Source organism: Schistocerca gregaria, chromosome 2 (genome assembly GCF_023897955.1).
Source record: "Schistocerca gregaria isolate iqSchGreg1 chromosome 2, iqSchGreg1.2, whole genome shotgun sequence".
In the NCBI taxonomy this organism is placed as follows: domain Eukaryota; kingdom Metazoa; phylum Arthropoda; class Insecta; order Orthoptera; family Acrididae; genus Schistocerca; species Schistocerca gregaria.
In genome coordinates, this window is record NC_064921.1 from 325,132,889 (window position 1) to 325,146,368 (window position 13,480).

Sequence of the window (13,480 nt, forward strand, 5' to 3'; positions counted from 1 at the left end):
ATCAAAGGTAGCACACCTCTATGTGTCTTTGGTAATTTAAATGCTTCTTCTTTTAGTTAATATGTTTGAGCTGTTCTGAAGACTAATTCTATTTCGTAGCGCTAATATGATTAAAGGTGTTTTTTTCTAAATACCTAACTTTCGATTAGCTCTCACAAGGTGCATAATTAACTATTGAATGAAATCGCTTACGCTGGTTTATTGCGTCGCTGAGGCAATAAACTCTTAAAGTGCACTACTGTTACGTATATTATCTGCTGACAAGTGTCATTAATAGTTGATTAATGGTGCAGCTTGGGCCAAATCTAACTGATACATCTTCTCTTAATTGGGCCACAAAGATTGTTGTGTGAACTATTGTCACAGTAAACATTTAAGTTAGGGAGTCAATTTCCTCGATCATAGTTATTATGTTATGAAATTTCGAGCTGATATAAATTTGAGACTGTCTATTGTTTACTTGGACATCTGAAAGATTGCTCGTATAATTTTAGGCTGCTAAAATTTTAGTACATTCATTGTTTCCTTGGACAGTAAAGTAAAGATAAAGTTTTCAACTTAATTAATGTCTTGAATGGTTATTGTTAATCGTTTTAAATTCTGAGTGTGAAATAAAGCTGTTGTTCCCTTTAACGATAAACGATGTTTTAAATTCCCCGAGGTGCAGTCCTTCCAGTCAACAGCAGTTGCCGTCGCCGAATTAGGCGCAGTTACCAGGCTCTGTGTACACATACAACAAGAACGAAAACTCTCGGAATTATGATTATGTACGAGTACATCAATATCTTAATGAGTACTTACGAAGCAGTTCTTCGAATGGATCAAAAATGCACGCTGCTCATAAATGAGTCACCAGCATATCACATACAACGATGACCACAGTGTTACATAAAATTCACATTATTTGCCTAATGTGACATAAGAGACAGTCAACTGAAAACCGAACACACGGCACAATTGGTCCACGGAATTGTTCCATTCAAATATAGTCACCACACGCGTCAAGAAATTTACACCACTGCAAGACGAAACAATCAGTTCCTGTTTCATAGAACGTGGTCAACTGCTAACGGATCCACAACCGCACTCATCCTTACACTTCCGCGTCCACTTGACACGGACGTCCACGCATATATTTCTTCAGGTCCCCAAAGATGTGAAAATCACACGGTGGGAGATCCAGGCTGTACGGCGGATGCATATGCCGGATGGAAACTACGATTGAATATTTGTACAAAAGCCGAGATTCGAATCTAGGTCCCCTGATCACTAGGCAGAGGTGCTGACTACTGCGTCACCATGGCACCGTGCTTTCGTACAACTGCACCAACTATGTTTGCTCACCTCCCTACTCAACCAAATTCCCATTCACACCTGAGCCCACTTGCTATCTTCCCTAACCTTTAACAGCATTGTAGGGGCTCTCCAACTGTATTGGAACAGCACCACATGTGGAAGATGAAATGAATAAGTCAGTTTAACAGAGTGAAAGGTAACGGGGTAGTGAGAAGAGTGGGAGAGCGAAGGCAATTACTGAACGTAATAAAAATAAGGAAGAGAAGGGGCTAATAAAAACAGTCTTACAGGGATATTTTGAATGGAAGAGCTAGCTAGGAAATATTTCAGGTCCTTGATGACTTCACGAACGGTAGCACACACAGAATTATCAAGAAGGAGGTAATGAATCATAGACAAAAGAGGCAATAAGGATCTGCTAATATAGCAGAGAATTGGTGATAATAAATAGACGTAAAGTTCCACTGGCGGCACTGCGAGAGAGAGAGAGAGAGAGAGAGAGAGAGAGAGAGAGAGAGAGAGAGATCGAAATGCCAAAGTACTACTCAAATTACGATGCCTTCTTCGACACTACTTTTATTGAGCAGAGAGGTAAGTGGTACAAACGTCCCAAATTAGGCTATCTGCATTTGTTAAACAACGAGTTTTACTGATTATATTGATCATGACGATAAAATTAAATCCGTGGTGAAACACTGAAAAAGGAAGTTAAATAATTAACTGTTGGATTGATATGAAATCATAACGTTGAATAGCATCATTTAAATCTACAAAAGCTATTTAGCATTAAAAATCATTTTAAATGGCCATATTTCCCTACATGAAGGCATTTGATAACATTATGTGCTCAAAAGGCATCATAATTGTTTCACAGTATTGTACTAGCTTATCAGTAATTTCGAGGGTCTGTTATTTTCGACGCCTGCTATTTTGTTTTTGTGCATCTTAATAACACTGTATTGCGTATAGATGTGTGTGTGTGACTTAATGCTTTCCTGTGCCCATGCTAAGCTGTTTGCAACAGAAATGTAGTGTTGAAGGATCTTATTGCAAATCAATAAGCAAACCTTTGTCATCCTTGATTATATTATACGATTTCACTGAATTATTTCATTTCAATAATTCAAATTTGCTGATACAGTATTCTTACTACAAGTATCTGATGTGTTTTGTTGGGTGTCGGATTAGCCTACAGTTAGTATTCCTTAATAGGAAAGATGTATACAGGGTGTTACAAAAAGGTACGGCCAAACTTTCAGGAAACTTTCCTCACACACAAATAAAGAAAAGATGTTATGTGGACATGTGTCCGAAAACGCTTAATTTCCATGTTAGAGCTCATTTTAGTTTCGCCAGTTGGCCCAATTGAAGGAAGGTACTGTTGACTTCGGTGCTTGTGTTGACATGCGACTCATCGCTCTACAGTACTAGCATGAAGCACATCAGTAAGTAGCATCAACAGGTTAGTGTTCATCACGAACGTGGTTTTGCAGTCAGTGCAAAGTTTACAAATAAGGAGTTGGCAGATGCCCATTTGATGCATGGATTAGCACGGGGCAATAGCCGTGGCGCGGTATGTTTGTATGGAGACAGATTTCCATAACGAAGGTGTCACGACAGGAAGACGTTCGAACAATTGATTGGCGTCTTAGAGAGCACGGAACATTCCATCCTATGACTCGCGACTGGGGAAGACCTAGAAGAACGAGGACACCTGCAATGGACGAGGCAATTCTTCGTGCAGTTGACGATAACCCTAATGTCAGCGTCAGAGAAGTTGCTGCTGTACAAGGTAACGTTGACCACGTCACTTTATGGAGAGTGCTACGGGAGAGCCAGTTGTTTCCGTACCATGTACAGTGTGTGCAAACACTATCAGCAGCTGATTGGCCTCCACGGGTACATTTCTGCGAATGGTTCCTCCAGCAATGTGTCAATCCTCATTTCAGTGCAAATGTTCTCTTTACGGATGAGGCTTCATTCCAACGTGATCAAATTGTAAATTTTCACACTCAACATGTGTGGGCTGACGAGAATCCGCACGCAATTGTGCAATCACATCATCAACACAGATTTTCTGTGAACGTTTGGGCAGGCATTGTTCGTGATGTCTCGACATTGTTGGTGATGTCTCGATTGGGCCCCATGTTCTTCCACATTTCAGTCGAAGTGTTCGTATGCTTCTCAACAACAGATTCGGTGACCGATGGATTGGTAGAGATGGACCAATTCCATGGCCTCCACGCTCTCCTGACCTCAACCCTCTTGACTTTCATTTATGGGGGCATTTGAAAGCTCTTGTCTACGCAACCCCGGTACCAAATGTAGATACTCTTCGTTCTCGTATTGTGGATGGCTGTGATACAATACGCCATTCTCCAGGGCTGCATCAGCGCATCAGGGATTCCATGCGACGGAGGGTGGACGCGTGTATCCTCGCTAACGGAGGACATATTGAACATTTCGTGTAACAAAGTGTTTGAAGTCACGCTGGTACGTTCTGTTGCTGAGTGTTTCCATTCCATGATTAATGTCATTTGAAGAGAAGTAATAAAATGAGCTCTACATGGAAAGTAAGCATTTCCGAACACATGTCCACATAACATATTTTCTTTCTTTGTGTGTGAGGAATGTTTCCTGAAAGTTTGGCCGTATCTTTTTGTAACACCCTGTATATAGAAATATTCAGCTGCCTCGTTACAACTTGTCGCGTTAATAATGAAACTCCGTGCACTCAACGCTGCCGATCATTGTCGTCAGGAAAACATGTGTCTCTCGAAGAAGTGACGGAATCACACAGATATAAATGATGTGGTAGTCGCCACTGTGACCATTTATTGCGTTGGCGCCAACGAGGAGATATCAGTCGCGCAGCCCGGGACCGACGGGAGTATGGGCCCCGTAATGAAAGTATGACTTCACACTAGTTGCTCGAGGCCCATGAGAAAGACAGATCATTACGAGTGTGATTTCACACTAGCTGCTCGAGGCCCATGAGAAAGACAGGCCATTCCGAGTACGTCACTGCAAGTGACGGTGTAAGTCTTACGAGTGCCAGCAGCCGCCTCTGGCGGGGAAAGAGTAAACTCACGGAAGAGTATACTCACGGAAAAAAAATCGCAGCACCATACAATAGTTAATGTAGAGTAATGACATTTTGGGAATATATCTGTCTGGAAACATATCTAAGTTATTAACGTTGCGAGAGCACTGGTTAATGTAAGCCGCGGTACGCCACTGCAAATGTGAAATGCTAGTACATTAACAACCCGTGTAACCGCCATAATGTTGAATGCTAGCGTGAAAACGTACGTGCATTGTGCAGTACAGGTGCTGGATGTCAATTTGTAGGATGGAGTTCTGTGCTTGTTGCACTTGGTCGGTTAATACAGGGACAGTTAATTCTGGCTGTGGATGATGCTGCAGATGTCGTCCGATGATGTCGCATATGGCCCTTGTAGGAGATAGATCTGGTGATGGAGCAATGGAGGAGGCCAAGGCAACATGTCAACATGCGACATCACCAGACTGACGTAAAAATTTGCAGGCACGATAAGTGGGATAACAACGAAAGCGCCTCTGCTGTCATACGAAATCGCACCTCACACATAAGTTTAGAAGCAGGTCGACGGTGGGCATAGCACGAAGACAGGTTGGTTTGAGGTCTTCAACTGACATCCTCCTAAACAACGCTTGGTTGTCATTGGCAGCGAGGCAGAGCCGAGTTTCATCAGAAAACACAAGAGACCATCACCTTCCCCTCCAATGAGCTTGACATCTCTGAAGAAGCAAATGACGCTGCTTTGGGGTCAGTGGAATGCACGCTACTGTGCGTCTGGTCCGGAGCTGTCCTTAAAGGAACCGATTTGTAACAGTTCATTGTGTTTCTATGGTGCCAACTGGTGCTCAATCTGCTGCTGCTGATGCAGTACGATGCGACAGAGCCATACTTCGAAGGTCTTCCCTTTCGGTAGTGCTACTAGGCCGTCCAGAACCATCTTCTCGAGACCGTGCATTCCTGTGACTGCCGCTGCCAGTAATCTTGTGCAGTGGTTATATTACTGCCAGGTCTTTCTGCAGTAATGTGGAAAGAGAATCCAGCTTCTCAAAGCCCTATTACACGACCACGTTCCAACTCAGTGGGATGTTTATGATGGCGTTTGTGTCACCTAAAGGTATTCTTGACAGATGTGAACTCACCACGTCCGATCTCAAAGGTAACAAACTCCCACGATCGTTATAACGTGTACTGAGAGAAAACCTGGTTTGCATCCTTATAGTGGCACTGTTAACGCCACTCTTGTACCACTGGGGCGAAATTTGAATAGACGTCGTATTTCAGAAGTAGAAATATGTCTACCGACTTTAGTTTATGTCGCACAACTCTATAGTGTTGCAATATTTTTCCTTCTGTGCGTTTCAGATAAGTTTAACTATTCCTGACTGCGCATTTAAGTGCATGCAAACACTCGACCGCACACAACAATGTTAAGATCTTTAGTGGATAACTTTTCCATCACATATTGATTTCCAGTGGGCCTATACAGAACCAAGCATTGGCCAAGTGTGACAGACTAGCCGACTAGTGTAACAAGTTCGTTGTGGGCTTCGTAGTTCTCGAGGGTCCCGAGCTGCCTTGCCCGACATACATCGCGAACAGTTGTCTATGTCAGGGGCCAGGCGGGAAATCAGTATCTCACGGAAAAGGTGTCTAATAAAGCCCTTAACTTCGTCAGACGTTATCGAGAGTCTCTGTCTCTTTAAACACGCAATCATGGAATATTAAACTCGTCTTGAACGGTAACTCGGTGCTCACAGGAAACAGTCGCTGCAACTCGTGAGAACTGAGGCGTCACGTGCTGAGATGTATGCCACAGGATCCGTATATCTCGTTGCGCACATGGTGTCTTTGTTTTCATAATGTTTTATAGTACGAGGCATACTCCCTTGCATTCAGTCCAACATCGACACAGACACATTATTATCTGCAAGCACAGAAACCTCACAAACTTAATATTCTTGCGTGGAGGCAAAAAATCATCGCAAAAGAACACAAAAAAATCTTGGAATTCACTTATATAAGCTTTTAAATTGGCACAAAACAGAAAAAAATAAGACAAGCAGCGAACAGATTCAACGTAATACGACAAGTGAAATATAGAATTCGTGATGCAGATCCATTAGTGTCGTTATTTACATACAAAATGTCCTTTCACCAAATACATGAATATGGAATTCTGAAGTGGATGAAGGCGCCCATGCAAACTAAGAAGATATACTGTGCCGTTACAGAAACTTTCAATACTTCACAGGATTAAAATACTCAGGATCCACGAAATCTCATCCATAGCACGAACCTCGGATATTCAACTACCTACATTTGAAATAAATATAGACCCCTCAAGTCGTTCTTGAAGTTATATCAAATATCGCCCACCAGACACCTATTGACTAAGAAGAAAAAACGAGATTCTTCATAGAGTACCTAGACAAACTAGACCAATTACAACACTCTCCTTCCGTTGGTAGGACGTGCCCTTGTCTCTAGCTGTGGCAGTGAACCGTATGTGCGAGGCTGTCGTTGGAGATGTGCAAATCCGTAACATCTCGCGGTTTTCCTGAAATTTACTAACCTTGAGTCTTCACAGATATCTCTTCACTGCAATGGAAGCTCTCACTCGTGACTCGTATAGAATTGACGGGTGTAGTTCTATAATAGTGATAATTGGAGAAAATCCGTAACAGCAGCAGAAAGTGATGTAACAGGAGTAGGATTCGTTACGAGTAGGTAGGTAGGGCAGGGAGTGTGTTAATGTGAACAGTTCAGTGATAGGGTTGTTCTTATGAGAATCGAAAGCACACCAACACCGACAACTATAGTTCAGACAGAGAAAGTATATGAGGATACTGAAAGGATAATAGAGTACGTAAAGGGAGACGAAAATGTAGTAGTTACGGGAGACCGGAATGCAGTTTTAGGGGAAGGAGTAGAAGAAAAGATTACAAGAGAATAAGGGCTTGGGACAAGCCATGAGAGAGGAGAGAGATTAACTGAGTTCTGTAGCGAGTTTCAGCTACTAATAGCGAATATTCTGTCCAAGAATCATAAGAGGAGGAGGTATACTTGGAAAAGACCAGGTGATACGGGAAGATTTCAGTTAGATTACATCATGGTCAGACAGAAGTTCCGAAATCAGATACTGGATTGTAAGGCGTAAGCAGGAGCAGATATACACGCCGATCACAATGTATTAGTGATGAAGAGTAGGCTGAAGCTTAAGACATTAGTCAGGAAGGATCAATACGCAAAGAAGCGGGATACGGAAGTACTAAGGAATGACGAGATGTACTTGGAGTTCTCTCGGGCTATAGATACAGTAATAAGGAATATCTCAGTAGACAGTATAGTTGAAGAGGAATAGACGTCTCTAAAAAGCACCATCACAGAATCTAGAAAGAAAAACATAGGTACAAAGAAGATAACTGCGATGAAACCATGAGTAATAGAAGAAATGCTTCATTTGACTGATAGAAGAAGGATGTATCGGGAAACTCAGGATTATGGAGCTACAGGTCGCTGAGGTATGAAATAAATAGGAAGTGCAGGGAAGCTAAGACAAAATGGCTGCAAGAAAATATGAAGAAATCGAAAAAGAAATTATTGTTGGAAGAACAGACTCAGCATCAAAACAACCTTCAGTGACATTAAGAGCAAGGAAGGTAACGTTAAGAGTGCAAGGGTAATTCCATTATTAAATGTAGAGGAGACAGCGGATAGTTGGAAAGAATACACTGAAAGCCTCCATGAGGGGGAAGATTTGTCTGAAGTGATAGAACAAGAAACAGGACTCGATTTAGAAGAGGTAGGGGATCCAGTATCAGAATCAGAATTTAAAAGAGATTTGGAGGACTTAAGATGAAACAAGGCGGGAGGGATATGCAACATTTCATCAGAATTTCTAAAATAATTGGGGGAAGGGCAACGAAACGACTAGACATGTTGTTGTGTAGAATGTATGAGTCTCGCAACATACGATCTGACTTTCAGAAAAATATCATCCATACGCTTCCGAAGACTGCAGAAGCTGACAGGTGTGAGAAATATAGCACAATCAGTTTAACAGCTCATGCATCCAAGTTGCTGAAAAGAATAGAATACGAAGAATGGAAAAGAAAATTAAGTATGTCTTAGATAACGATCAGTTTGGCTTTAAAAAAGGTAAAGGCACTAGAGAGGCAATTCTGACGTTACAGTTGATAATGGAAGCAAGACTAAAGAAAAATCTAGACATGTTCACGGGATTTGTCGATCTGGATAAAGCGTTCGACAGTGTAAAATTATGCAAAGTGTTCGAAATTCTGGCAAAAATAGGGGTAAGCTATAGGGAGAGACGGGTAATGTACAATACGTACGAGAGGCAAGAGGGAATAATAAGAGCGAATGACCAAGAACGAAGTATTCGAATTAAAGAGGGTGTAAGTCAGGGATGTAGTCTTTCACTCTTACTGTTCATCGGATAAGCAATGACGGAAATAAAGATTCAATAGTGGAATTAAAATTCAAGGTGAAAGGATATCCATGATACGAGTCGCTGATGACATTGCTATCCTGAGTGAAAGTGAAGAAGAACTACATGATCTGCTGAATGGAATGAAGAGTCTAATGAGTACAGAATATAGATTGAGAGTAAATCGAAAAAAGACGAAAGTAATGAGAAGTAGCAGAAATGCGAACAGCGAGAAACTTGACGTCAAGATTGACGGTCACGAAATAGATTAAGTTAAGCAGTTCTGCTACCTAGGCAGCAAAATAACCAAAGGAGCAAGGAGGACATCAAAAGCGGACTAGCACTGGCAAAAAGGACACTCCTTGCAAATAGAAGTCTACTAGTATCAAAAATAGGCCTTACTGTGAGGAAGAAACTTCTAAGAACATGTATGGTAGTGAAGCATGGACTGTGCGAAAACCAGAACAGAAGAGAATAGAAGAAATTGAGAAGTGGTGCTACAGGAGAATGTTGAAAATTATGTGGAGTGATAAGGTAGGAAATGAGGAGGTTCTGCGCAGAATCGGAGAGGAAAGGAATATGAGGTTAACAATGATAACGAGAAGCGACAGGATGATAGTACATCTGTTAAGACATGAGGGGGTCACTTCCATGGAAACAGAGGGAACTGTAGAGAGGAAAAACTGTAGAGGAAGACAGAGGCTGGAATACATCAATATAATTGAGGACGTGGGTTGCAAGTGCAACTCTGAGATGAAGAGGTTGGCACAGAAGAGGCATTCGTGGCGGGCCGCATCAAATTAGTCAGACTGATGACCGGAAAAAAAATAAAGAAAAGAAATGCAGAGAGTAGGCTTTGCCCAGTATTGCACAATTTTATGAAATCTTATATATCTGTTACCTAACATAAATGTTACACAATGTATGATCTATCACATAGAGAGAGAGAAATGATATCATTACATTAGCTAAATAGAAGGGAAGTGACTCCATGACAACAAGAATTAGTGATAAATCAATTAAACTAGACAGAACAATAATATTCAGAATACAGAGATGTAAGACAAACAGTAACAGCTGTACTTTTTCTGCACAGACGTTTTTCCTCAGCCGTAAGGCAAATGCCAGGGGTTAATTATTGTAGAGGATTAATGAAAAAGAATAGGGTAGAGGAGCAGACAGAATTTGAGGGCAGTCTCTTGCCCTTAGGGTGGGAAACTACCAAAAAAAGGCGGAAGAATCAGCAATGATCAACGGCATGAGGACGCAGAAAGTAGTGGAAACCACTGCATTAGAGACACATAATGTGTATCCTCAGGACATTGGTCTATAAATGAAAAAGTGCCTTGATATCTTCATTGGCAAAAGACCCCTGACTAGTCCCCCACTCGGAACTCCGAGATGGGACTATGAAGGGGGAGGTGACCACAAAAAAAAAAAACGAAAGAGTAACATTCTACGAGTCAGGGCCTTGAATGTCATAGGTTTGAACGAGGTAGCGAAGCTACAAAACCTGAAAAGGGGGATGCTAAGTAAGAAGACTCAGCTCTTCCGCTTTCGTTCTTCTATAATCGACTCACTCGAATATTTTACTAACACTCAGTACTAGAGCCTCATTCTCTTCAGCTGCATACTAACACTCTGTTATATATTCTAGAGTGCCAGGAAAGTGGATTTTTACTTTCTATCCTGAAAATTCTCCTTACTAGTAATCTTACATGCAAGTTCGATTTTTTCTTGATATCCGCCCTTAAGCCGTGCAGGCTATGATCTTACAAATTGCAGTATAATCTTGTGCGATAGGAATTAGGAATGATTTCTTTGATGATGTTAAAAAATTTAAGGGATGATGGAGTAGGGTAAATGCACCAATTTGAGATACAGGATACCGTTTCATAAACGACAGTGTCGAAGGTTATAAGCGAAAATCGTTACGACTATGTAGCAGAGGAATACATTTATAGGTTCGGTTGTTGTTAAGACTGAAGGGTAGGTAATTTTCGGAGATGGTACTATGGACGGTAAAAAGAAAAAGATTTGTGGTAAATGTGAGCTCTAAAATGAATACCTAAGATGTGTGGGCACTCCATCCTTAGAAGAGATGTGTTTAAAATTTGCGAAATGAACAAGTGCTCATAGATCTTAATGTATGCTTTTTAGAGATTATACTTACCAGACTTTTTTTCTCGTTTTGGTCGATGTACCACCTCTGGAAGATGGCTGCTTTGGAATTTTAGTAAAAACAGTACAGGCAATTGTATTCAACTGCCTTAGGCATTTCCAAACCATGGCCCACAACTCTAAGTTATACATTTGCCATTTTCCGTCATCCCTGAAAGTTTGGAACATCATCAGTAAATCACTCTGTATATTAACAAGTTTCTTCCTTGTTTATTTGTTCCCTCAGCTATGCATTTTCCCTAAACGAATACTTCTTCATTGTTGCTGACTTACTTTTGTCAAGTCTATTTTGGCGTTGGGAGGCTACACATGGCAAGAGTGGTCGATGTCAGGATCCTGAAGCTACAAGTTATTGAGAATGTTTACATTACTTAATCCATTTAAAAAATAAGAGTGGAGATAAAAAAAGGAATATCCCTTTTTTATTTCATTTGTCACAAAAAAGGGAATAACCCACTGTTTTATTTCATTTGTCTATTACAGTAATACATATATTAATACAAATGCGATATTTTGTACTATCTCATCAAGCAGGTTTAAAGTCAGTTACTAAATGAACTGGCCAAAGCTCAATATAACTTACATTTTGTCATTAAATAATACGTAACTTCTATATGCATCAATGGAAAAGAAATTTCCTAGAAAGAGCGACTCTGAAGAGTGATTGGTTATTACTTCTTTAGTAGGAATTAATGCTTGGAAGTAATTTACACAGACAATCAGTTGTATATCTCAGTCGTAGTGCCATTTACGCTTCGTTATTTTAGCGACAATGAAAATGAAAATCATTCTGCAGAATTACGTACAAGTAGTAGCAAAAAATCAAGAGTATATCCTAACGTAATACTCAAAAAGCATTTCGCTGGAAATATTGATTTCTTCTTACAAGCAAATATAAAAAGAATAGAATAAACAAAAACATGTGCTAAATTTAGCGGTGGACATGTTTCATCAGTTTTGTACATTTACTGCAAATTTTGTTTCTGTTCTTAGCGTGGTTGCTTGTTTCAGTCCATGTACAGCACGAGTACAAAAGAGCATCCGCAACTTCTGTAACTTGGAATGTTTGGTTTTAGGCTACAGTGAACGTCGTCTTTACTGACTACATTTGCAGAAGTGACGAGAAGAAAAGTATTCGTCAGTTTACAATTTTTTTTATTTCGGTGATTCGAAATTAACGAAGCTGTGAAACAAAGTCCTTTGTTTTAGTTATACAGTCCGAAAATATATTTTTTTCCGTCCTTATGCAGTTTCTTGTGCTTATGTGCCTAAGGTTTTCGCTAAAATATATTTATCCATTTAGAAAGATAACTTCAATGTGGAAATAAGTTTCTCATCTTGAAGAGGACGGGTATTATCTTCATATTTTCACCTTTATTCTATCTCTTGTAATCTGTGACACTAATGGGTGACGACAGTTGTCGATTTCTCTTTCTCTTTGGAATTAATGCGGTTTCAGTGCCAAATATAGTTTCTGAAACACTATTGAGAGAGAAAAAACTTGTAACAGGCATATGACAGCTGTTATGACGTCTCAAAACTCATTTGTTATCGTTGTCTCGCGTTATATTAGAAGCGTAATCTTCCTAAATACATTTTAAGGAGGTTTCTTTTCATCGTGCACAAATGATCAGACCTCCCTGCATATTGTATTTTAATTTCCATTTGTTACTAACACAATCAGAAAAGCTTAAATAATTAGGGAATTGGAGAGAAAGAAAAGATCTAGATGGCTCCTAAGACCATCACAGTTCCCTACAACGCTACCTTCATAACCTGAAGGAGCACGAGGGTGTCATGTTGGTCTGACCCGTAAAGAGAAGGAATTTACGGTTTGATGTTTCGTTGACGTCGAGATTAGTTCAGATAAATAAGGATCTTGGAGAAAGCCCGTCATAGCCATGTTTAAGGAACCACCTAATATCCCGGATATATTGTATGCTCTGAAAGATAAGGAAAGAGAAAGATGATAAGTTGCTGCTGATCTCTTTTCAAAGCTACGGGCCTATAGAACGCGAACACGTTCGTTTATGCGACGGTCAACTACATCGGCCTTTCCGAATCCAGTAGAATTTTGTGCGTTGTCATATGACGACGGTGACCAACATCTTTTACTGAGTGAATATATCATGCTGATGACCACTTTCAGTATCGTCTTAAACATTAGTCAGTCTAACAACTTGACGATGCGGTCACACAAGTAAAAAAAAATTATTCTATGGTCATTATGAGCGCCGGCCACGCCTTTGGACAAAGATGTTTCCCATGAGAATTCCGGAGCCGCAGAGCGGCCAGTAAAACTGGTACACTTGGTGGGCTGCAGAATGATTGAGTACTTTTCTGCGGCTTTGTGAACGTGATAATCATTTAACCACGCCGCTGAGGTGAAGAAATGAGATATTTGTGGATATTTATTGTGTAGCAATCAAACTTGAGTAACGGGGCAGTGAAAATCCGAAGCATAGGGTGTTGGAATGTATATCATTTGTTTCGTT